This window comes from Musa acuminata, chromosome BXJ2-9, assembly GCF_036884655.1.
Source record: "Musa acuminata AAA Group cultivar baxijiao chromosome BXJ2-9, Cavendish_Baxijiao_AAA, whole genome shotgun sequence".
NCBI lineage: Eukaryota > Viridiplantae > Streptophyta > Magnoliopsida > Zingiberales > Musaceae > Musa > Musa acuminata.
This window is the reverse complement of record NC_088346.1, coordinates 17,571,475-17,595,000: the sequence shown is the minus strand read 5'-3', so window position 1 is coordinate 17,595,000 and position 23,526 is coordinate 17,571,475.

The following is a 23,526-nucleotide window of genomic DNA, read 5'->3' as shown; positions in this document are numbered from 1 at the left end:
CTATGCCCGCCCACAAGGGTGGCGCTTGCAGGCACTGGGCCCTCGGGTGAGCCCCCTTGTGGGTGGCGCTCGCCCGTAGAGGCGACACCCTCAGAATTGGGGGGGTCCGCTCATTGGGGCGGCGCTAGCTCGCTGCGGGTACCGCTTCGGGCATTGCCGTTGAAGGGGTGATGCTCACTTGGAGCGGGTGCCGCTTCCGGCATTGCTGTTGAAGGGGTGACGCTCACCCGTGAGCAAAGGGGGCACCCTCCCGTTACAGCAGTGTCGCCCGTAGGCATATCGCCCGCTAGCAAATGCGATGCCCCCCCGACTTAGTGGCGACCACTAGTAGGGTGGCGACAACTGCAACACAACATGGGAGAAGGAGAAGGGATTATTATTTTTTAGACAAAAGATAGTTTTGGCCCTTAGAATTTTAGAAATTCTGAATTCTATCCTTTCTATCTAAATTATCAAAATGCCCTTCATAATTCAAAAAAATTCTTGCATAACCTCAATTTCAGAAAATATTAGTTAATTAAAAGTTTAATTACTTATTATTATTATTATTATTATTATTATCTAGTAGTCCTGCATGACGATGATGTGTACATGTGATGTATGATGTTGACAGATGATCATGGACCGTGTGATGTATGTACATGTGATGTAATTATTATTATTGGGCCTGCGAGCCTCAAATTTTATTCTCATTTATTGTTGGGCCTATGTGCCTATAATTAAGTTGTAATCACATAAGAAAGCGCAATAGGAGCGTGGAAGCAATAGCAAGACCCACTAGGTCGAGACGGATGATCATGACACATGGAGATGTGCCGAGATATCGACAGAACCAACGAAAATAAGATGGACAATCACAGGGCATGGAGATGTCTCGCTGCACACGTAGATTGTGATGTGAGTGATTAGGCCCACTAACTTGGGCCAGATCACATTAGGCTGTGGTCCATGATCATTTGGTGTGATTGCTCATGTGATTTGTGATTGCTTATACACCTTCTAGATATGTATATATATTTGCATGCGATATAGATGCATATTAAATATGTATGTGTGTGACATACCACATTATGAGACCAAATCAAAATCTCCTCTCTCGATAATATTAAGTCAGTAAATATTAGGCAATTAGATTGATCCATGTGGTCTTCCATTATTATAGCTAGGGATCGATTCCCAATATAGATTGAGTTAGTCGAGTCCATCGAGGCTCACCTATACTGTTATTCGCTATCTTGCCTACGATATAGAGATGTCACCGGTAACCTGAGGACATAGTATGCTTGGTCGAGTCCCTCGATGGTATATCATCAAAGTAGACTCATCTTGTAACGATAGTATTGACTTAACCAAACATCATGGTTGGTCGAGTCCCTCGAGACCATGGTGGTTCGGAGGCCGAATAGGATGGGAGTCAAAAGGAGTTGTGATTGGCAAGAGTTGCCTACCTTTACGGGCTTAGCATGATTGATCGAGTCCCTTAAGGTTATATTAAGATGCTGATTGGATCCCAATCCCCACTAGAAGTCTGTCGGAGACTTCCATTTCACGTGCTAAGGATATCGCATGACTCGCTAGAAAAATAGTAGGAGTAGAATAAGATAGAATTCAATATCTTGATTGTTTATTTTTTATAAAATCTGCATATTATTTATTTCTGATGCATCTTTATTTTTAGAAAATATCACTTTCAAATCCCTTATGTGGCATACTTGATGTCAACCGCCTCACTGGTTTAAATTATACATATTAGTTCTGCAACCTAAGAATTGTTTGTTGAATCTCATATTTTGATGATGAAACCAATTGATAAGTGTTTATGATTTGATATGTGTTTTGAGTGATGCAGGATGCTTCGATCAAGGAGAGACATTTAAAGCAGAAAAAATCACGTTGGGCCGGAGGAAAACATGTCAGAAGATTGGACGTTGGGCCGAAGGATCGATCGACGTATCGACAGAAGGCTTCGGGCCATGGATTCGAGCATTGGGCTAAGAAAAACGGATATTTTGCCAAGGATATTAAAGTTGCGAAGGTCAACTAGCCGATTGGGTAATTGGCTGTAAGAGAGGATGGTGCGTCGAAGAATCGGATGAAGCGTTGATGGACCAATGACATGTCGGACAACATGATTCATGCTTAGTAATAATTGTTTAGATTGAAGTGTATTTTATGTGTGTAGGATTAACTATGATAGTAAGGCATAAAGCAAAATAAAGTCCCGGAGTCAAGAACGTAATTTCGTTGGGAGTTCGAGAGTTCGTCGAAAGTCCGGACGTTTGTCGGAAGTTCTGCCGGAATTGACCAAAAAGTCCAGGAGCTTGCCAAAGAAGCTCGTCGGAACTCACCAAGAAGATCATCGTGAAGTCCAGGAGCTTACCAGAAGTCCGCTGGAACATTGCCGAGAGATCATTGAAAGTTCGCCAAAAGATCATCGAAAGCTCACCGAAAGAAACTAGACTTATTTTGCTTAGAATATGTCTTAAGAATCATAGTTAGCATATAATATGAGTTGGGATTGAGAGGTAATCCCATCAACTCTGTTATGGGCTAATTGGGCCTGTAGTTGGGCTGGTTTGGGTGAGATTCAAGGCCCAACCAGTATGCTGAAAGCCTAGCCGACGGTGGCACTGCTTGGGAGACTCAGTCTCCTAGGTGGTCTGGGCAGTGGTACCACCCAAACTGGGCAGTGGTACCGCTGGTGGTAAATGCTGCCAGCGGTGGTACCACCCCTGTCAGGCGGTGGTACCGCCAGAGCTTGATCTTCGAGCTCTATCAAGTAGTGGTACTACCCAGACAGGGTAGTGGTACTGTCGAGTGTTAGGATGCCAGGTGGTGGTACCGCCCAGCACAGGCGATGGTACTGCCCGTACCCAGAAAACCTAGGATGAGACATTTTTAGGCTCCAAGTTTGAATCAACTTGAAGCCTATAAATACCCCTCTCATTCCTAGTTAAACAATACACAACTGAGAGCAAAAAATGAAAGAAAACTCTGTTTCAATTGTGTGTGAACTCCTTTCAAAGTTCTAAGTGTTATAATAGTTTGAGAGAGGAGTAAGTGGGGGTGTAAGGGTTATCTCCCAAACCCAGTAAAAGGAGAATCGAGTTGTGAAAGATGGTTGGTCTTCGCCTATTGAAGGAAGACCGATAATGGATACCGGTGGCCTCGACGGAAGAGGAATCGGTAGAGTGGATGTAGGTCATGACGATCGAACCACTATAAAAATTTGGTTTGCCTTTACTTTGAGCAATTTACTTTAAACTGCAAACTGCCTTCTCATTACTTGCTATGCTCTTTCGTATGCTTTCAATCTAATCATATTTTTGGAATCGGTTTTCAATGTACGAAGAATTTTCAGAACCGATGTTTTTATCGCTACACTAATTCACCCCCCCCCTAGTGCCAACTCTTTTCCTAATAGTTGGTATCAGAGCCTCGTTATTTCTTATTTGGTTTAACACCCAAGAGAAATAGCTCTTTTCGGCTTTCAAGAGGGACTTTCTCGCATTCGTCCTCCCTTGTTCAATGGGACGGACTACACATATTGAAAAACTCAAATGAGAGTTTTCTTACTTTCTATGATCTAAATTTATGGAGTATTATTTAAAACGATTTTCGACGGTCTTCTCTTCCAATGAACCATTGGAATGATTTAAAGAAGAGGATTTTTTCTTTAAATGCTAGAGCTATGAATGCTCTATTTTGCGCCTTAGATAAAATCGAATTTAATCGGGTTTCTAATTGCAAAACGACTTTTGATATTTGGTATACTCTTGAAATCACACATGAAGGCACTAGCAAAGTTAAAGATTCAAAAATCAACTTTTTGATGCATGATTTTGAATAGTTTTATATGAAATCAAGCAAAACCATTGGAGACATGTATACCCGTTTTACGGATGTCATCAATGGTTTAAAAGCTTTTAGTAAAACTTTTTCGAATTTTGAACTTGTTAGTAAAGTTTTACGATCACTTTCTAAAAATTGGAATTCGAAAGTAACGGCTATTCAAGAATAAAAAAATTTGAATACTTTTTTGATCGAAAAACTTATCGGATCTTTAATGACCTACGAAATAATCAATGTGGCACAAAATGAACTTGAGGATAACCTTTCAAAGAATAGGAAGGATTTCGGACTTAGAACAATTGAAGACCACTCGAGCATAAGCTCAAGTGATGGTGAACTTGAACTCTTCATGAAATTTAAAAAGTTCATAAAACAACAATTAAAGAACAAAAATAAACTTAAAAAGAGCGGAACTACTTGCTATGAATGCAAGAAGAAGTTGCCAAAAGATGAATCGAGCTCCTCCGAAGACGAGGAGAAAATCAACAAAGGCGAGGTGGCAAGCTACGCCTTAACGATATTCGACAATAAGGTAATCAAAATGCCCTTAGGTTACTTTGAAATTACATAATACTTTTCATGAGTTATTTTTATTTTAGTTTAGAAAAAATATTTTTCTTGAAAATTGCATGTTTAATAATGTAATGAAAATGCTAAAAATAAAAATTTTAGGAATCATGCTTATCCTTCTAGTAATGATCATGAAAATTGCATGTGTTATGATAAAGAAAAAAAATGTTAGACTTAAATCGTTCTAGATGTTTTAATGAAAATATTAAGAGGCTTGATATCATGCTTAATGAGTTTACAGTTCAAAATTATGCATGATGATTCCTGTGATTTATGCCTTATTGATCTTTGATGTAATAAATCTTGCACTTTCGGTTTTAAATGTTGATGCATATTTTTATTTGGCATAAATGAAATAAATCACATGAATTGAAACAACTTAAAAGAGGAAAGGTTTCTCCTTGAAAAATTATTTTTTCCTACTTTATCAATTTTTTCAAAAAGGAGATTAATGAATCTATTTATATCACTCTTATGAATCTCTTGACTATGAAAATAATTTTGATGAGTTAAATTTGAATGACTTTTTTTCCAAATCTTTCACATATTCTTGAAATTTATGAATCAAAATCTTATATCTCCTATGCTTCTTTTTGTTATTTATAAAAAAAATTATCCAAATAAATCATGAATGTTCATTCAGTATTCATGAATTGATTATAACTTGACAATGACAAAGGGGGGGGAATATTGCTAGCTCAAACATTGCAAAAGAAGCAAAAATTTGCTAGCTTGCAAATTGTATGGAGAAAGAAGTGCTATCTTGTTTATCTCAAGAAGCAAAACATGCTAACTTGCACATTTAGCAAAATTTACAAACTTGTATATTTCAAGAAGCAAGAGTTGCTTTCTTGAACATCTCAAAATTGCTAGCTTGCATGTTTTAAAATATTATAAAATTTACTAGCTTTCATTATGATCAAACTTGATATTTATAATGCAATGATTTGATCTTGTATGTCTAAACACTTGAAAGTGGAACTTCTCCTTTTTGTTGATGACAAAGGGGGAGAAGTATGATCATGTTATGCATGATGACGTATTGCAAATATTTATGATGAAATTTGCAATGACTTGAATTCAGCTTGAATTCAAGGTTCTATCAATATGACATATTGATAGGGGGAGTTAAGGTTAACTCCGTCATTAATTGTTGTCATCATCAAAAAGGGAGAAATTGTTGAATCTCATATTTTGATGATAAAATCAATTAATAAGTATTTATGATTTGATATGTGTTTTGAGTGATATGGGATGCTTCAATCAAGGAGAGACATTTAAAGCAAGAAAAATCATGTTGGGCCGGAGGAAAATATATCAGAAGATTGGACGTCGGGACAGAGGATCGGTCGAAGTATCGACAGAAGGCTTTGGGCCATGGATTCGAGCATTGGGCTAAGAAGAGCAAATATTATGCCAAGGATATCGGAGTTGCGGAGGTCAACTGGTCGATTGGGCAATAGGCCGCAAGAGAGAACGGTGCGCCGAAGAATCGGACAAAGCGTCGACGGACCAATGACATGCCGGACAACATGATTCATACTTAGTAATAATTGTCTAGATCGAAGTATGTTTTATGTGTACAGGATTAACTATGAAAGCAAGGCATAAAGTAAAATGAAGTCCCAGAGTCAAGAACGCGATTTCGTTGGGAGTTCGAGAGTTTGTCGAAAGTTCTACCGAAATTGACCAAGAAGTCCAGGAGCTTGCCAAAGAAGCTCGTTGGAAATCGCCAAGAAGATCATCGTGAAGTCCAAAAGCTTGCCGAGAGTCCGCCGGAACATTGCTGAGAGATTGTCGAAAGTTCGCTGAAAGATCGCCGGAAGATTGCTAGAAGAAACCAGACTTATTTTGCTTAGAATATGTCTTAGGAATCATAGTTAGCACATAATAGGAGTTGAGATTGGGAGGTAATCCCATCAACTCTGTTATGGGCTAATTGGGCCCGAAGTTGGGCTGGTTTGGGCTGGATTCAAGGCCCAACCAGGATGTTGAAAGCCTGGCCGGCAGTGGCACTCTTTTCCTAACATTGTTCTCATTACAGAGAAAATCATGTATGTCCTTAAAATAGTGATGCCTATGCCCAAGAAAGAGGCAAACGAGGATGAGATCGCTCGCTACGTGAAGTACATAGATGACTCCACTTTTGCTCAGTGTTACATGTTGGGCTCCATGATTCTTGAGTTACAAAGACAACATGAAAAGATGGATGTCATATATATTATCCTATATGTCCGTAAACTGTTTGAAGAATAGGGAAGAACTCAACGATATGAGATATCTAAAAGCCTCTTCCACACTAGGTTGACTGAGAGGACACCAGTTCAAAACCATGTCCTAAAGATGATTGAGTGAATAGAGAAACTCATAGGTCTAGGAATGGTCCTAGATGATAACCTATGTGTGGATCTTGTACTTCAGTTACTACTAGATTTCTTTTTATAATTCATAATAAATTTTAATATGAACAAACTTGAAGTGACTCTCCTTGAGCTCCTCAATATGTTGAGAGAGGCAGAGAGCACTATGAAGAAAGAGAAGCCGGTTCTCTATAATGGTGAGACTAGAAAGAAAGGAAATACAAAAAAATCCCTTAAGAAGGGCAAGAGCAAGAACAGACTAAGTAAAACAAAGATTGTTAAGAAAAACCCGATAAAGGACAAAGGCTAATGCTTCCACTATGACAAAGATGGGCACTAGAAGAGGAACTACAAAGAGTACCTTGTAGAAAGGGTGAAATAGAAGCTTGGAGAAGCTTCAGGTATATTCATGATTAGTCTCCATTTGTCATAATCTTATGAAAATACATGTGTATTAGATACCAATAGTGCTTATCATATTTGCAATTCGTTGTAGGTTCTGACAAGGACTAGGAGATTGGCGAGAGGTGAGATGGACTTTAAGATGGGCAATAGAGCAAAAGTTACTATAGTAGCTATTGGCGAGGTCACTCTACATCAGCCTGATGGTGCTATTATTGCATTGGATGCATGCTATTTTATTCCTTCTATTATCAAAAATATTATTTTCATTTCATGATTGATAGTTAGTGGACATAAATTAGTTTTTTAGAATAATAGTTATTCAATATTATTATATGATAAGATTATCACAAGAGGAACATTGCATAATAGTTTGTTTATACCAAACACTACTCCACATATCATAAATGTAAGTATGTCTAAGAGGAAACGAGATAAGGTGAACAATATATACTTATGACATTGTAAATTAGGTCACATCTATGAGAGAATGATTTAAAATTTACTAAAGGATGAATATCTAGATCCATTCGACTATGAGTCATATGCAACTTGCGAGCCTTGCCTTCGTAGAAAACTAACCAACTCTCAATTTAGTAGAACTGGAGAGAGAGTCATTGAGCTGTTGGAACTCATACATAATGATGTATGTGGACCCATGTCAACTCATGTCATAGGTGGTTACTCCTACTTTATTACTTTTACTAATGATTTCTCAAGGTATGAACATGTGTACTTGATGAAGTACAAGTCCGAAGCCTTTAAGAAATTCAGAGAGTATAAGAATAGAGTGAAGAATCAGACTAGAAAAAGTATCAAGATATTTCGATCATATTAAGGAGGTGAGTACTTGAGTACAAAGTTCACCCAGTTCCTTAAGAACCATGGGATTCTATCCCAATGGACACCTCCTTATACATCTTAGCTAAATGGTACATCTGAAAGGAGGAATCGTACACTATTAGGCATGGTGTAGTCCATGATGAGCTTCGTCGATCTACCCATCTCATTCTGGGGATATGCCCTACAAACCACAGCTTACCTTCTAAACAGAGTTCCAAGTAAGGTGGTAGTGTCTTCACCATATGAGATATAAAAATAGAAGAAGCCTAATGTTAAAGTTATTAAGATTTAGGGATGCCTTGCCCATGTTAAAAGATATAACCCCGATAAGTTGGAATCCAAGACAGAACGATGCAAGTTCGTGGGATACCCCAAGGAAACTTAGGGTATTATTTCTATCACTCCGAGGACCAAAAGAACTTTGTAGCCAAGAGAGTGGTATTCCTTAAGAAGGAACACATTTTTGGTGGAGATAGTGGGAGCGTGATAGAGTTGAGCGAGGTTGAAGAACCTAGCTCAAGCACCACTCCACAACCCAAGTCTGTTCAGGTACATGGCACACAAGTTCCAACTTTACATAGGTCCGATAGAGTATCCCATCCTCTTGAGAGATATGTGGGACATATTAGAGGAAAGGATGTTGAGAAAATTAATCCTTAGACATATGAGGAGACTATTACATGTATAGACCCCAGAAAGTGATAAGAAGCCATAAATTCTGAGATGGATTTCATATACTCCAACAAGGTTTAGAACCTAGTTGATGCACCCGAGGGTATTATACCCATTGGTTGCAAGTGGATCTTTAAAAAAAGATCGAAGTAGATGAAAAGATAGAGACCTATAATGCATGGTTAGTGGCTAAGGGGTATCATCAAAGGTAAGGTGTTGACTATGACGAAACCTTCTCACTCGTAGCCATGCTAAAATCCATCTGAATTATGTTGACTATTGTAGCACACTATAATTATGAGATCTGATAAATGGATGTGAAAACTATGTTCCTCAATATCAATCTCAAGGAGGAGGTGTATATGATATAGCCCGAGGGATTCGTGTCCAAGGATTACCTAAATAAAGTGTGCAGGCTGCTTAGGTCTATTTATAGACTAAAGCAAGCTTCCTGAAGTTGGAACATAAGATTTGATGAGGCGATCAAATCTTATGACTTCGTTAAGAATGAAGATGAGCCTTGTGTGTACAAAAAGATAAGTAGGAGCGCTATCACCTTATTTGTGTTATATATGGATGACATCCTGATCATTGGGAATAATGTAGGAATGCTATCTATAGTAAAGACTTGGTTTTCTAGACACTTCTCTATGAAAGACTTAGGAGAAGCATCTTATATCTTGAGGATTCAGATCTATATAGATAGATCCAAGAGGATGCTTAGCTTATCCCAATCCAAATACATTGACACCATTGTCAAAATGTTTTGCATGAAAAATTTCAAGAGATGTCTCAAACTAATGAGACATGGGATATCGCTTTCTAAGAGTATGTCCCTAAAGACTCCTGAAGAAAGGGCGAACATGAATAAGATACCCTATGCCTCAGCGATAGGGTCTATTATGTATGTCATGCTATATACCAGGCCTAATATAACGCATGCTCTAAGTGTCATAAGTAGGAATCAGGCGGATCCAAGCTTGGAGTACTAAAAAGCAATAGTGTATCCTTAAGTACTTGAGAAGGACTAAGGATCTTTTACTAGTATATGGAGGTAGTAGCCTCAAGGTTAAAGGTTACACGGACTCGAGCTTCCAATCTGATGCCGATGATAGCAAGTCTAATTCGGAATATATGTTCACTCTAAATGGAGGAGCGATATGCTAGAAGAGTTCCAAGCAAAATACTACTGCTCACTTGACCACAGAGGTAGAGTATATTAATGTAGCAAAGGCAATAAAAGAGGGAGTCTGATGAAGAAGTTCATCATAGATCTGGGAGTCATGCTGGGTAGCGAGGAGCCAATTCCCTTATATTGTGACAACAATGGGGCGATTGCTCAAACGAAAGAACCCAGGTCTCATCAGAAGTCTAAGCACGTTTTGAGGATGTTCCACCTAATCAGAGAGATCGTGACCCGAGAAATTGTATCAGTGGAAAGAGTTCCATATGAAGATAACATCGCAGATCCACTGATAAAGCCATTGTCTCAGATTGTCTTTGAGCATCATAGGAGTCTGATGGGGATCAGACACATAGGTGATTAGCTTTAGGTCAAGTGAGAGATTTCTAATCATAGGTGCCCTACAAGCCAATCACGTGAGTGATGACACATGTGACATAATACACTTTTTTTTCTTATTATATTATTTAATATTTTATCACTTTATATTACTTATTATTATTATTATTATTATTATTATTATTATATATATATATATATATATATATATATATATATATATGTAGTTTGGGTTGAGGCAGAGGGAAGCTAGAAGATTTTAGGGCAAATCTTTCGTACTTGATATATTGATGTTGTATAAGTTCCTTTTTGTGTATATCAATGACAAATCTTGATTGATGTATCATGTAAATATTTGAAAAGTACTTCTTATGTTAGGATTTTGGGAATATTAAGTTAAAATGATATAGTGAATGATATAAACATGTGGTACATGTTGGTTTTGTAATTGTATAGATTCTCACAACTATGGATTTATGATGTGGTTATGATTTAGTTAAGATGCCTTTGGATTTTAAGAATCATCTAGTAACATGATGTATGATTATAAACTGCACAGGTTTTGTGAATTGTGGATTATAGAGGTGAATGACTTGAATATTTTTCTTAGTGACCTCAAATGTGTGATTGGATCCTGGATTATTTATTGAATTATAATATTATCAATTTTGAGTTAGGTTCACACCTCTTGAATGAAAATTAAATTCGGGGGGGGCATGACAAGCAGGAGGTGCAACTGCCCCTGACAAGAGGTGACACTGCCTAGAGGCTCAATCTTCGAGCTCTGCCAGGAGGTGCAACCGCCCCAATCAGGCGGTGCAACCGTCAGACCCCGGAATTCCGGGAATTGACAGTTTTGAGCTCGAAATTCAAACTGGGTTGGAGCCTATAAATACTCCAACCTTTTAGTAATGAAAGACCAACAAAAACACCGAAATCCTGATCTTATTCTGTGATCTTTAGAGCTCAAAAGTGTTGTAAAGGCCAAAAGTTCTTCTCCCTCTTTTCTTCCAAGTTCTGATCTTTCAAGAGAGGAGAGAAAATTTTGTAAGGGTTGTCTCCTAAACCCGTCAAAAGGAGTGCAACTGTAAAAGGGTGGTTGGCCTTCGCCTATTGAAGGAAGGCCTCTAGTGGACGTCGGTGACCTCATCGGTGGAGGAAGCCACAAGTGGATGTAGGTCAAGATTGACCGAACCACTCTAAAATTATGGTGCTCTCTGGTTTGCATTTAATTTGAGCATATTATCTTTACTGCAAACCTCCTCAATAGCTTACTGCCTTCTGCGCATTTACGATCGTGTTTCAAAGTTCAGTATTTTTCGAATCGGTATTTAGACGTAAATCAGTTTTATCGTATGAACATCATATTTCAGTTTGCGCTTACATTCTGATTTCCATCATAACTGCAAACTGCCTTTATAGATTCGCTTTAACTGCATCTCGCTTGATCACAAGTTAAAGTGATTTACGAATCAGGTTTTCTATCGAAATCGCTTTTATCGTACGAACGCAGTTTTAATCGTCAAAAGTTTTCTGCTACACTAATTCATGAATCCTATATTGTCCGGCATGTCATTGGTTCATTCGGTACTTCGTTCGATCCTTCGGCGCATCATCCTCTCCTTCAGCATATTGCACAATCGTCCTATTTTCTTCCCGTAATATTTGATTTCCTTGGCGTAATGTCCGATCTTCTTGGCCCAATGCCCGAACTCATGATACAAAGCCTTCTCCCGACACATCGACTGATCCTCTGGCCTAACATCCAATCTTCTAACATGTTCACTCTGACCCAACGTCTGATTCCTCCTACTTTAATCAATTTGTCTCTCCTTGATCGAAGCGAGTCCTATGTCACTCAAAACACAAATTAGATTACAAACTCAATTTCATCATCAAAATATGAGATTCAATAATCTCCCCTTTTTTTATGATGACAACCAATTGATGATGGAGTTTAATTAAACTCCCCCTATCAATATGACATATCGATAGAATTTTATAATTCATAGAATTATAAGTATTTTACCATTGAATGCAACATGAATACTGAAGAAACCAATCATATCATTGCATGCAACATAAAATCATGCATGATCAAAATATCTAAGAACATCATCTCATGCATGATTATCATCATAACTTATACATCATCATCATATCTTCTCCACCTTTGTCATCAACAAAAAGGAAAAGTGCAACTATCAATTTTGAGATATGTAAGCTAGTAAGATAGCAAGTTTTGAACATACAATCTAGCAATTTTTCTCCCCCTTTGTCATTGTCAAAAAGAATGGAAGAATACAATTTTATAATTCTTTTCCCTTTACATCAATTTTCAAATTATGACAACGATAAAGTATCAATCTTATTTGAATATGGCATATTGAAATAAGATATAATTTCATAAAATGATAGTTGTTGACTTTCACATCATTTCATCAAAAAACATAAGTATTGCATGCATCATTTCAAATCATAAATATTTCAAATCATAATGGTATCAAAAAGTCAAATTATATTATATCCTACCATGCATGATCATAACTTCTCATTTGTATTCATCAATATAATATCATGAATATTTCGTACATAATTTCATATCATCACATGAAGAATATCAAGAAAAATTAATTGAGTGATGAGATATACTCTTCATAAATACAATGGAGTCATGACCAAATTTCAAATTATGAATATCAAAAAATCAAGAGAAAAATTATGTTTCTTTTTTTATGACTCAAATAGCGAAAAGAAGAATCATAGTAAATGATCTTGATTCATAAAAAATCTCATGTTATAATTCTAAGAATTTACAAGAAAAATCATGATTCATTTAAATAATTCTCCTTTTTAGTAAATAGCAAAAAGAATCATAGGAGTTCAAAAACAAGATCTTGATTCATAGAAAGATCTCTAGTATCAAATATCGAGAAATCAAGATCACGATTTAAATAAAATAAAATAAATCTCAATCCATAAAATTTTCTTGTAAAAAATGCCATATCATCATCATTATCACTTTGGGCATGATACCAAATCAATAAATTTTTAAATCATCATTACTTAGTTATGCATGATAATAAAACATGATTTCAAATCTTCAACGTATAACATGCACAATTTCAAACCATTACAAATCATTATCAAGGTCATAGTTTGTTTGCATATGTCTCTTCTTTAGTAAATGATAAGAAGGAATAATCAAAGATAGAAAATATTTTGATTCTCATAAAAGATAGCTCAAGTAGAGAAATTAAAAGAAAGTTCATGATTCGGTTGAAAATTTTTCATTCAAATTCAATTTGTCAACTCAAAACTTATCATCAAAATCACTTTTCTTAATTCAAGAGATAACATAAAATAGATTCATCACTAAGAATTACTTGTTGAAAAATTGAAAAGCTTTAGAGATATTTTCAAGAAACATGCATTCTCCCCTTTTTGTTTCAATGTAAGTGATTTGATTTCATATCCAAGTTTTTTATGCCAAATCAAAACATGCATCATCATTTAAAATTGAAAAGAAATATGGAAATCATCAAGATATATAATATTGCTTTTTAAAACATGCATAGAATTAATTTTATTTGGTGTACAAGCATTACATTTAATTTTAACATTTTTATTCCTTTATCATAAAATATGTACTTGTCATGATAAAATATATATATATTTAAAACTAATTCATTAAAGCATGAAAGCACTAAGTAATTTCATGGTAAAGTAAATAAATTTCAGGTGAGTTGCATACTTCATTGTGAAAGGTCATCTCATCTTTATTGGTTTGCTCCTCATCTTTGGATGCGCTTGATTCGTCCTTGAGTGCTTCATTTTTCTTTGGCAACTTCTTCAGTTTTATATACTCATCTTTGGAGTGCCCTGGCTTCTTGTGTTTACAACAAGTAGTTGTGTTCTTTTTAAGTTTATTTTTATTCTTTGATTCTTGTTTCACAAACTTTTTAAGCTTTATTGTTAAGAGTTCAAAGTCATCATCACTTAAGCTTTCGCTTGAGTAGTCTTCTTGAGTTCTAAGTATCAAATCCTTTCTACTCTTTGGAAGGTTGTTCTCATGTTCATCAAGTTCATCATGTGTCTTGCACGTTATTTCATAGGTCATCAAAGACCCAAAAGTTCTTCAATCGAAAAATGATTCAAGTTCTTTGATTCTTGAATAGCTATTACTTTAGGAACTCAATTTTTAGGAAAAGATCGTAAAATTTTGTTTACAAGTTCAAGGTTAGAAAAACTTTTATCAAGTGTTTTTAAACTATTGACAATGTCCATAAAATGGGTGTATATATCAACAATAGTTTCACTTGGCTTCATTCAAATTAATTTAAAATTATGCATCAAAAGATTAATTTTTGAATCTTTACCTCTACTAGTACCTTCGTGTGTGATGTCAAGAGTGTGCCAAATTTCATAAGTTGTTACGCAAATAAAAACTTGCTCGAATTCATTTTATCCAAAGCACAAACAAAGCATTCATAGCTTTGGCATTCAAAGAAAATGATTTTTTCTCAAAGTCATTCCATTCATTCATAGGTTTAGAGAGGTTTTGAAAGCTAAGTTCAACAGTATTCCATAAATCAAAGTTCAAAGAAAGTAAGAAAATTCTCATTCGAGTTTTCCAATATGTTTAGTTCGTCCTATTGAACATAGGAGGACGAATGAAAGAGTGACTCCCTTGAAAGCTAAAAAAAGTCATTTCTCTTGGGTGTTAAACCAAACGAGAAAAAACGTGGCTCTGATACTAATTGTTAGGATCAAGTTGGCACTAAGAGGGGGGTGAATTAGTTCGTACGATAAAAATGACAATTTGAGAATTCTTCTTGTTTGATAAAATCGTTATCGGAAAGATGTTACCTTTAAAAAGTATGAAAGCATAGTGAGATTAAGAAATCAGTTTGTAATATAAAGAAAAAGCATGAAGGAAATGCAAACCAAGTTTTATAGTGGTTCGGTCGTCATGACCTACGTTTATTCTCAATTCCTCTTCCATCAAGGCCACCAGCATCTACTAATGGTCTTCCTTCAATGGACAAAGACCAACTATCCTTATAACTTTGTTCTTCTTTTGACAGGCTCTGGAGAGAACCTTTACATCCCCACTCACTCTTCTCTTAAATAGAAATCAATACTTAGACTTGAGGAGGAGAATTCTCACAAGATTATAACAGAGTTTTCTTTCCTTTTTACTCGCAATTGATGTGTTTTCCGAATAGGGATGAATGGGGTTTTTATAGGCCTCAAATGGATTCAAATTTGGAGCCAAAATGATCTCATCTCGAGTTTTCGGGGCACTAGCAGTACCACTGCCAGTACTGGGCAGTACCATCGCCCAATCTGGTGGTACCACTGCCTGACACAATCTTAAAGATTGTGTCTGTTAGGATCAAGAACGGCACTAAGAGGGGGGTGTTGAATCTCGGATTTTGATGATGAAGTCAATTGTCATTTGTTATCTAATTTATATGTTGAGATAAGTGTGCAGGATTAACTACGATGAAAGTGAGACATGCAGCAGGAGTTACGCCGGAGTCAAGACAATGATCACGTTGGGAGTTCGAGAGTTCGACGGAAGTTCGGATAGTCGTCGAAAGTTCTGCAGGAACAAATCCAAGAAGTCCATAAGCTTGCCAAAGAAGCTCGTCGGAACTCGCCAAGTGAATCGTCGCAAGTCCAGGAGTTTGCCGGAAGTCCGCAGGAGCATCACCGAGGGTTCATCGGATGATCGACGGAAGTTCGCCGGAAGAAGTGATTGACGTACCGAAGCAAGTTGCAGTAAATGTCTTAGGAAAAATCGTAGTTAGCACATTGATTAAGTTGGAAATGGGAGGTGATCCCATTAACTTAATCTTGGGGCAATTGGGCCCCTAAAAAACCCAAATTGGGCCGAATGGATCAACCCATTCGGACCCTGATTTCTGCCAGGCGGTTGAACCGCCTAGGCTCAATCTCCGAGCGAGACTGGGAGGTGCAACCGCTCTAGCCAGGCGGTGGCACCGCCTGGGGCTCAATCTCCGAGCGAGACTGGGCAGTGCAACCTCCCCTGACAGGAGGTGGCACTGCTTGAGCTCAGTCTTCGAGCTCTGCCAGGCGGTGCAACCGCCTCAGTCAGGAGGTGCAACCGCCTGAGCTCAGTCTTCGAGCTTTGTCAGGAGGTGCAACCGCCCCTGATAGGAGGTAGCACCGCCCAGAGGCTCAGTCTTCGAGCTCTGCCAGGAGGTGCAACCGCTCCAGTCAGGAGGTGCAACCGCTTGATCCCGGAATTCCAGGAATTGACAGTTTTGAGCTCCAAATTTGAACTGGGTTGGAGCCTATAAATACCCCACCCATTCAACACTGAAAGGTAATCAACTTACATCGAAATCTTGATCTTTTTCTGTGATTCTTAGAGCTCAAAATTATTGTAAAGGCCAAAAGTTCTTCTCCCTCTGTTCTTCCAAGTTCTAAGTTGTAAAGAGAGGAGAGAAAATTCTATAAGGGTTGTCTCCTAAGCTCGTCAAAAGGAGTGAAACTGTAAAAGGGTGGTTGGCCTTCGCCTATTGAAGGAAGGCCTCTAGTTGACGTCGGTGACCTCATCGGTGGAGGAAGCCAAAAGTGGAGTAGGTCAAGATTGACCGACCCACTCTAAATCTCAGTTTGCATTTACTTTGAGCATATTATCTTTATTGCAAACCTCCTCTAAAGCTTACTACTTTCTGCGCATATACGATCGAGTTTCAAGCTTTGCACTTTCCGAATCAGCGTTTAGACGTAAATCTGTTTTTTCGTACGATCATCATATTTCAGTTTGCGTTTACATTTTGATTTCTATCTTAACTGCAAACTGCCTTTATATCTTTGCTTAAGCTGCATCTCGCCTAATCAAGTGATTTACGAATCAGCATTTAGACGTAAATCAGTTTCTTCGTACGAACGTCGTATTTCAGTTTGCACTTATATTCTGGTTTTCATCATAACTGCAAACTGCCTTCATAGATTGACTTTAACGTCATCTCGCTTGATCTTAAGTTAAAGTAATCTTAGAATCGGCTTTCACACCGAAATCGTTTTTATCGTTCGAACATTTTTTTATCATCGAAAGATTTCCGCTGCACTAATTCACACCCCCCCCCCCCCCCCTCTTAGTGCTCTTGATCCTAACAGGGGGGGGAGTGAATTAGTGTTGTGAAAAAATTATGTCGATTTAAAAATCTTCGTACGATAAAAATCGATTTCGACGAAAATTTTTGTTTAACTCATATAAGTTTGCAATTGAATAGAGAAGAGAGGATTGGATAGTTTGCAATGAAGTAAAGTAGAATGCAGTAAAGAGAATAAGCAATAAGGAAAGAACACACCAAAATTTATAGTGGTTCGATCATAGTGACCTACGTCCACTTTTGATTCCTCCTCCGTTGAGGTTACCGAAGTCCACTAAAGGTCTTCCTTTAATAGGCAAAGACCAACCACCTCTTTACAGCACTTTCTCATTTTCATAGGTTTAGGAGATAACCCTTACAAGTCACTCTTTTACAAGTATTCCCTCACACACCTCCTTTAGGACTAACTCTAAGCACTAGGAGGAGGGAAATCAAAGTTTTAGTAGAGTTTACTCAGTTTTTTCCTTAAGAATTCTTTATCCTTTCTTGCTGCCCAAGTGGAGTATTTATAGACCCTAAATGGTTTAAAAAATTGAGCCAAAAATTTAAATTTTCGGATCTTCCGGGTACGGGTGGTACCACTGCTTGCAACCTAACACTAGGTGGTACCACTGCCCAGTCTTGTGGTACCACAGCCTGACAACCTTGGAGACTAGATTTTTTGAGTTTTCCAACTCACAAGTGGTTCTACCGCTTGTTCTAGCGGTGCTACCGCCTGACCCAACTTTTGGATCACTAGATGGGCCTCCCAATAAGCCTAAATCAATCCTAATTAAGACCCAATTGGCCCCTAATTAAGTTAGCATGATTACACCAAAAGTTAGCTCAATTGGCCCCCTAAACTACTTCGATCTTAGATAAATGATTACAAAGCATGAATCCTTTGTTCGGCATATCATTGGTTCATTCGATGCTCGTCCAATCCTTCGGCGCATCATCCTCTCCTTCGGCGCATTGCCCAATCGGTATATTGACTTCCCCAACTTCTGATCTCCTTAGCGCAATGTCTGATCCTTTAGCCCAATGCTCGAATTCATAGCACGAGCCTTCTGCCGACACGTCGACCGATCCTCCGGCCCAACATCTAATCTTCTGACATGTTCACTCCGACCCAATGTCTGATTCCTCTTGCTTTAATTAATTTACCTCTCCTTGATCGAAGCTAGTCCTGCATTATTCAAAACGCAGATTAGATCACAAACTCATCAATTGATTTCATCATCAAAATCTGAGATTCAACATTCTCCCCCTTTTTTATGATGACAACTAATTGATGTCGAAGTTTAAACTAAACTCCCCCTATCAATATGTCATATTTAAATAAGGCATCATTCAAATAAATGATGACATTTTAGTCCAAGTTTAAACTATTTTAATCACATCATATGCAATACATCATATACATTATCATAATAAAATCATGAGTATTACATGCATCATTCTAAAACATAATGTATATTTTCAAACTCATCATTACATGCATGATCATCATACATAATTTTAAATTATCATTTTAGGCATAATATATATTATTATCATTATACCTTCTTCCCTTTTGTCATCAACAAAAATGAGAAGTGTAACTAGTAAATTTTTAGATATACAAGCTAGTAGGATAATAAGTTAGAATATATAAGCTAGCAAGTTTTAGAGATGTGCAAGTTTAGCAATTCTTTGCTTCTTAAGATGGGCAAATTTAAAGATAGGTAAGATAGCACTTTTTGTTTCTCTTTTAAGATATGCAAGCTAGCAATTTTTGCTTCCTTTACAATGTTCAAGCTAGCAAATTTAGCAAGTTTTATATCATTTTCGAACATACAAGCTAACAATTTTGTTTTTTCTTGAATTGTGTAAGCAAATTTTGGTTCTCTTTTGAAATGTGCACACTAGCAACGATTTTGTTTTTCTTTGCGATGAGCAAGCTAGTAAGTTTTTCTCCCCCTATGTTATTGTCATAAGGAAAGGGAACGACACAATAGTACAAAATATTTCAATTATTACAAGGCATATAAACCATAAATATAAAGAAATCATGTCATGAAAGATATAATATCAAAGATCATGAAGGATTAAGTCATGTATACTAAAGGACATGATTTATTTTGACAAATCTCCCTTAGAAATATGAGAGTTCAAAAACAAGATCTTAATTCATAGAAAAATCTTATGTATCAAATATCGAGAAATCAATATCATGATTTGGATAAAAAATAAATCTTAACCCATAAAGTTTTTTTTGTAAGAAATGTCAAGTCATCATCATTATCATGTTGGGTATGATACTAAATCAATAAATTTTCAAATCAATATTACTTGGGTATGTATGATATCAAAACATAGCTTCAAGTCTTCAATATATAGCATGCATAATTTCAAACCATTACATTTCATCCTTGCTTCATGCATGATACCAAAAATAAATCATTACTATGGGCATATCATCCATGATACTCAAGCATTCATGATACATCATTTTGGGCATAGCATTCATGATGCTAAGACATTAAAATTTTTAAGTATTCATCACTTCATGCATTAAATCAACATTTTGATCATGATACCAAACATTCATCATTTATTTTCTCCTCCTTTGTCATCAACAAAAAGAGGGGAATAGCACAAAGGTGTAAATATTCAAGTCATCACATAGAAGATATCAAAAAAAATTTGGTAATAAGATATACTTCATGAATACAAGGAATTATATAAAGAAAAATCATATCATGAAAGATAAGATCATGTGAGTACCAAAAGACATAATTCATTTTGATAAATATTTTTTTAATAAAATATAATAAATCATTCAAGAATAAAAAGTGATGGATCTTGATTTACATAGGAAAATATCAAGTTTTGATTCCAAGAAATTAAGAAAAACAATGATTCATATGGATAAATCACCTCTTTAGTAAATGACAAAAAGAATCATAGGAGAATAAAATGGTAGAATATTTTGATTTATGCATAAGAAATCTCATGATTTATATAGAAAATCTCCTCTTAAATATATAGCAAGTAGAATCATACGAGAATAATAAAAATTCTTGATTCATATAAAGAAAATCTGAACTTATCAGGATTTGATATATATTCTCTTAAAAGAGTGAGAATCATACGTGCATCAAGAAGGATGTTTCATGTTAAATATATCACAAGTCATAAATATGATAAATGATTTAATTGGATATATCATCTCAATATTAAAATGAATCATATGAAAATAGATCCAAAATTATAATCAAAATCACTTTTCAGAAAATTTAATGAAGGCAACGTAGATAGATTCCTATAAGATTAAAAATAGCTCAAGTTCTTTTAGTTCCAAATTTTGTGATTGATTTCATGCAAGCATGCTTTTGTCTTTTTATACTAAATCAAAAATATGTATCATCGTTTAAAATTGAAAAAGTAACTTTTATTACGATAAAGATCAATAAGTCATAAATCATAAAAAACATCATACATAATTTTGAAATATAAACTCATTAAGCATAATTTCATTGAACATAAGGCATCTTCAATCAAAAAGCAAGAAATCATCAAGACACACATTATTACTTCTTAAAACATATAAGGAATTAATCTTATTTGATGTGCAAGTATTACTACAAAACATACAATTGTCAAGATCATATATATATATATATATATATATATATATATATATATATATATATATATAATCATGAAAAGCACTATGTAATTTCATAGTAAGGAAAAAGAGATTCGATTGAGTTGCTTACCTTGTTGACGAAAGTCATTAAGGCATAGTTCACCACCTCGCCTTTGTTGGTTTGCTCCTCGTCTTCGGATGCACTCGATTCGTACTTTGATAATTTCTTCTTCAGTTTTATGTACTCATCTTTGAAGTGACCCAGTTTTTTGCATTCATAGCAAGTAGTTATGTTCTTTTTAAGTTTGTTTTTATTTTTTTATTCTTTTTTTATGAACTTTTTAAGCTTTATTGTTAAGAGTTCAAAGTCATCATCACTTGAGCTTTCGTTCGAGTAGTATTCTTAAGTTCTAAGTGTCAAATCCTTTATATTCTTTGGAAGGTAGTTCTCATGTTCATTATGTTCATCATGTATCATACAACTCATTTTATAGATCATTAAAGATACAATAAGTTCTTCAAGAGCAAGGTTCTTTAAGTCCTTCGCTTCTAGTATTACTGTCACTTTTGGATCCTAACTTTTTGAAAGGGGTCTTAGTATTTTGTTAACAAGTTTAAAATTAAAAAAATATTTACCAAGACTTTTAAACTATTGACGACATCCATAAAACGGGTATACATGTCAACAATAGTTTCGCTTGGTTTCATTCGAAATAATTCAAAATCATGCATCAAAATATTAATCTTCGAATATTTTACTCTATTAGCACTTTTGTGAGTAATTTTGAGTGTGTACCAAATATCAAAAGTCGTTTTACAATTAGATACTCGATTGAACTCATTTTTATCTAAAGCACAAAATAAGACATTCATAGCTTTGGCATTTAAAGAGAAAGTCTTCTTCTCCAACTCATTCCAATCATTTATTGGAAGAGAAGACTTTTGAAAATCGTTTTCCATAATGTTTCATAAATTTAAATTCAAAGAAAGCAAGAAAACTCTTATTCTAGTTTTCCAATATATGTAGTCCGTCCTATTGAATATAAGAGGACGAATGATAGAGTGACCCTCTTGAAAGCCGAAAAGAGTCATTTCTCTTAGTTGTTAAACCAAATTAGAAAAAATGTGGCTCTGATATCAACTATTAGGATCAACAATGACACTAAAAGGGGGGGGGGGTGAATTAGTGCAATGAAAAAATTATGTCGATTTGAAAATCTTCGTATGATAAAAATCGATTTCGACAAAAACTATTTGTTTGACTCGTATAAGTTTACAAGTAAATAAAGAAGAGAGAATTAGATAGTTTGCAATGAAGTAAAGTAGAATGTAGTAAAGAGAATAAGCAGTAAGGAAAGAATACACTGGAATTTATAATGCTTCGGTCGTAGTGACCTATATCCACTTTTGAGTCCTCCTCTGTTAAGGTTACCAATGTCTACTCAAGGTCTTCAATAGGTGAAGACCAACCACTTCTTTATAGCACTTATCCTTTTCATAGGTTTAGGAGATAACCCTTACAAGTCACTCTTTTATAAGCCTTCCCTCTCACACATCCCTTAAAACTAACTCTAAGCACTAGGAGGAGGGAACTTAAAGTTTTGGTAGAGTTTACTCAGTTTTTTCCTCAAGAATTCTTGCTCCTTTCTTACTGCCCAAGTGAGGTATTTAAAGGCCCAAAATAGTTTCAAAAATGGAGCCAAAAATTTGAATTTACGGGTCTTCCGGGTACGGGCAGTACCACGGCCTACAACTTGACACTAGGTAGTACCACTACCAAACACACTATCACTGGGTGGTACCACCACCCAATCTAGCGGTACTACAGCCTAATAGCCTTAAAGACTGGGTTTTTCAAGTTTTCCAACTCACAAACGATTCCACCGCCTGTTCTGGCGATGCCACCGCTTGACCCAACTTTTGGGTCACTAAATAGGCATCCCAATGAACCCAAATTAGTCTCAATTAAGGTCGAATTGGTCCATAATTAAGTTAGCATGATTATACCAAAAGCTAACAAAATTGGCCCCCTAAACTACTTCGATCTTAGATAAATGATTACGAAGCATGAATCCTTTGTTCGATATGTCATTGGTTCATCTGGCGCTTGTCCGATCCTTCGATACATCATCCTCTCCTTCAACGCATTGCCTAATCGGCATGTTGACTCCCGCAACTTTTGATCTCCTTAGTGTAATGTTCGATCCTTCAGCCCGATGCCCAAATTCACGGCATGAGCCTTCTACCGACACGTCGACCGATCCTCCGGCACGACGTCCAATCTTCTAACATATTCACTCTGGCCCAATGTCTAATTCCTCCTGCTTTAATCAATTTTCCTCTCTTTAATCAAAGCTAGTCCTACGTTACTTAAAATACATATTAGATCACAAACTCATCAAAATTTGAGATTCAATAGTGTTTAGTGTTAGGATCGAGAGCACTAAGAGGGGGGGGGTGAATTAGTGCAGCGGAAAACTTTCTGCGATTAAAACCGAAAGCTACGTTCGAACGATAGAAATAATTTCTGTGTGAAAGTCG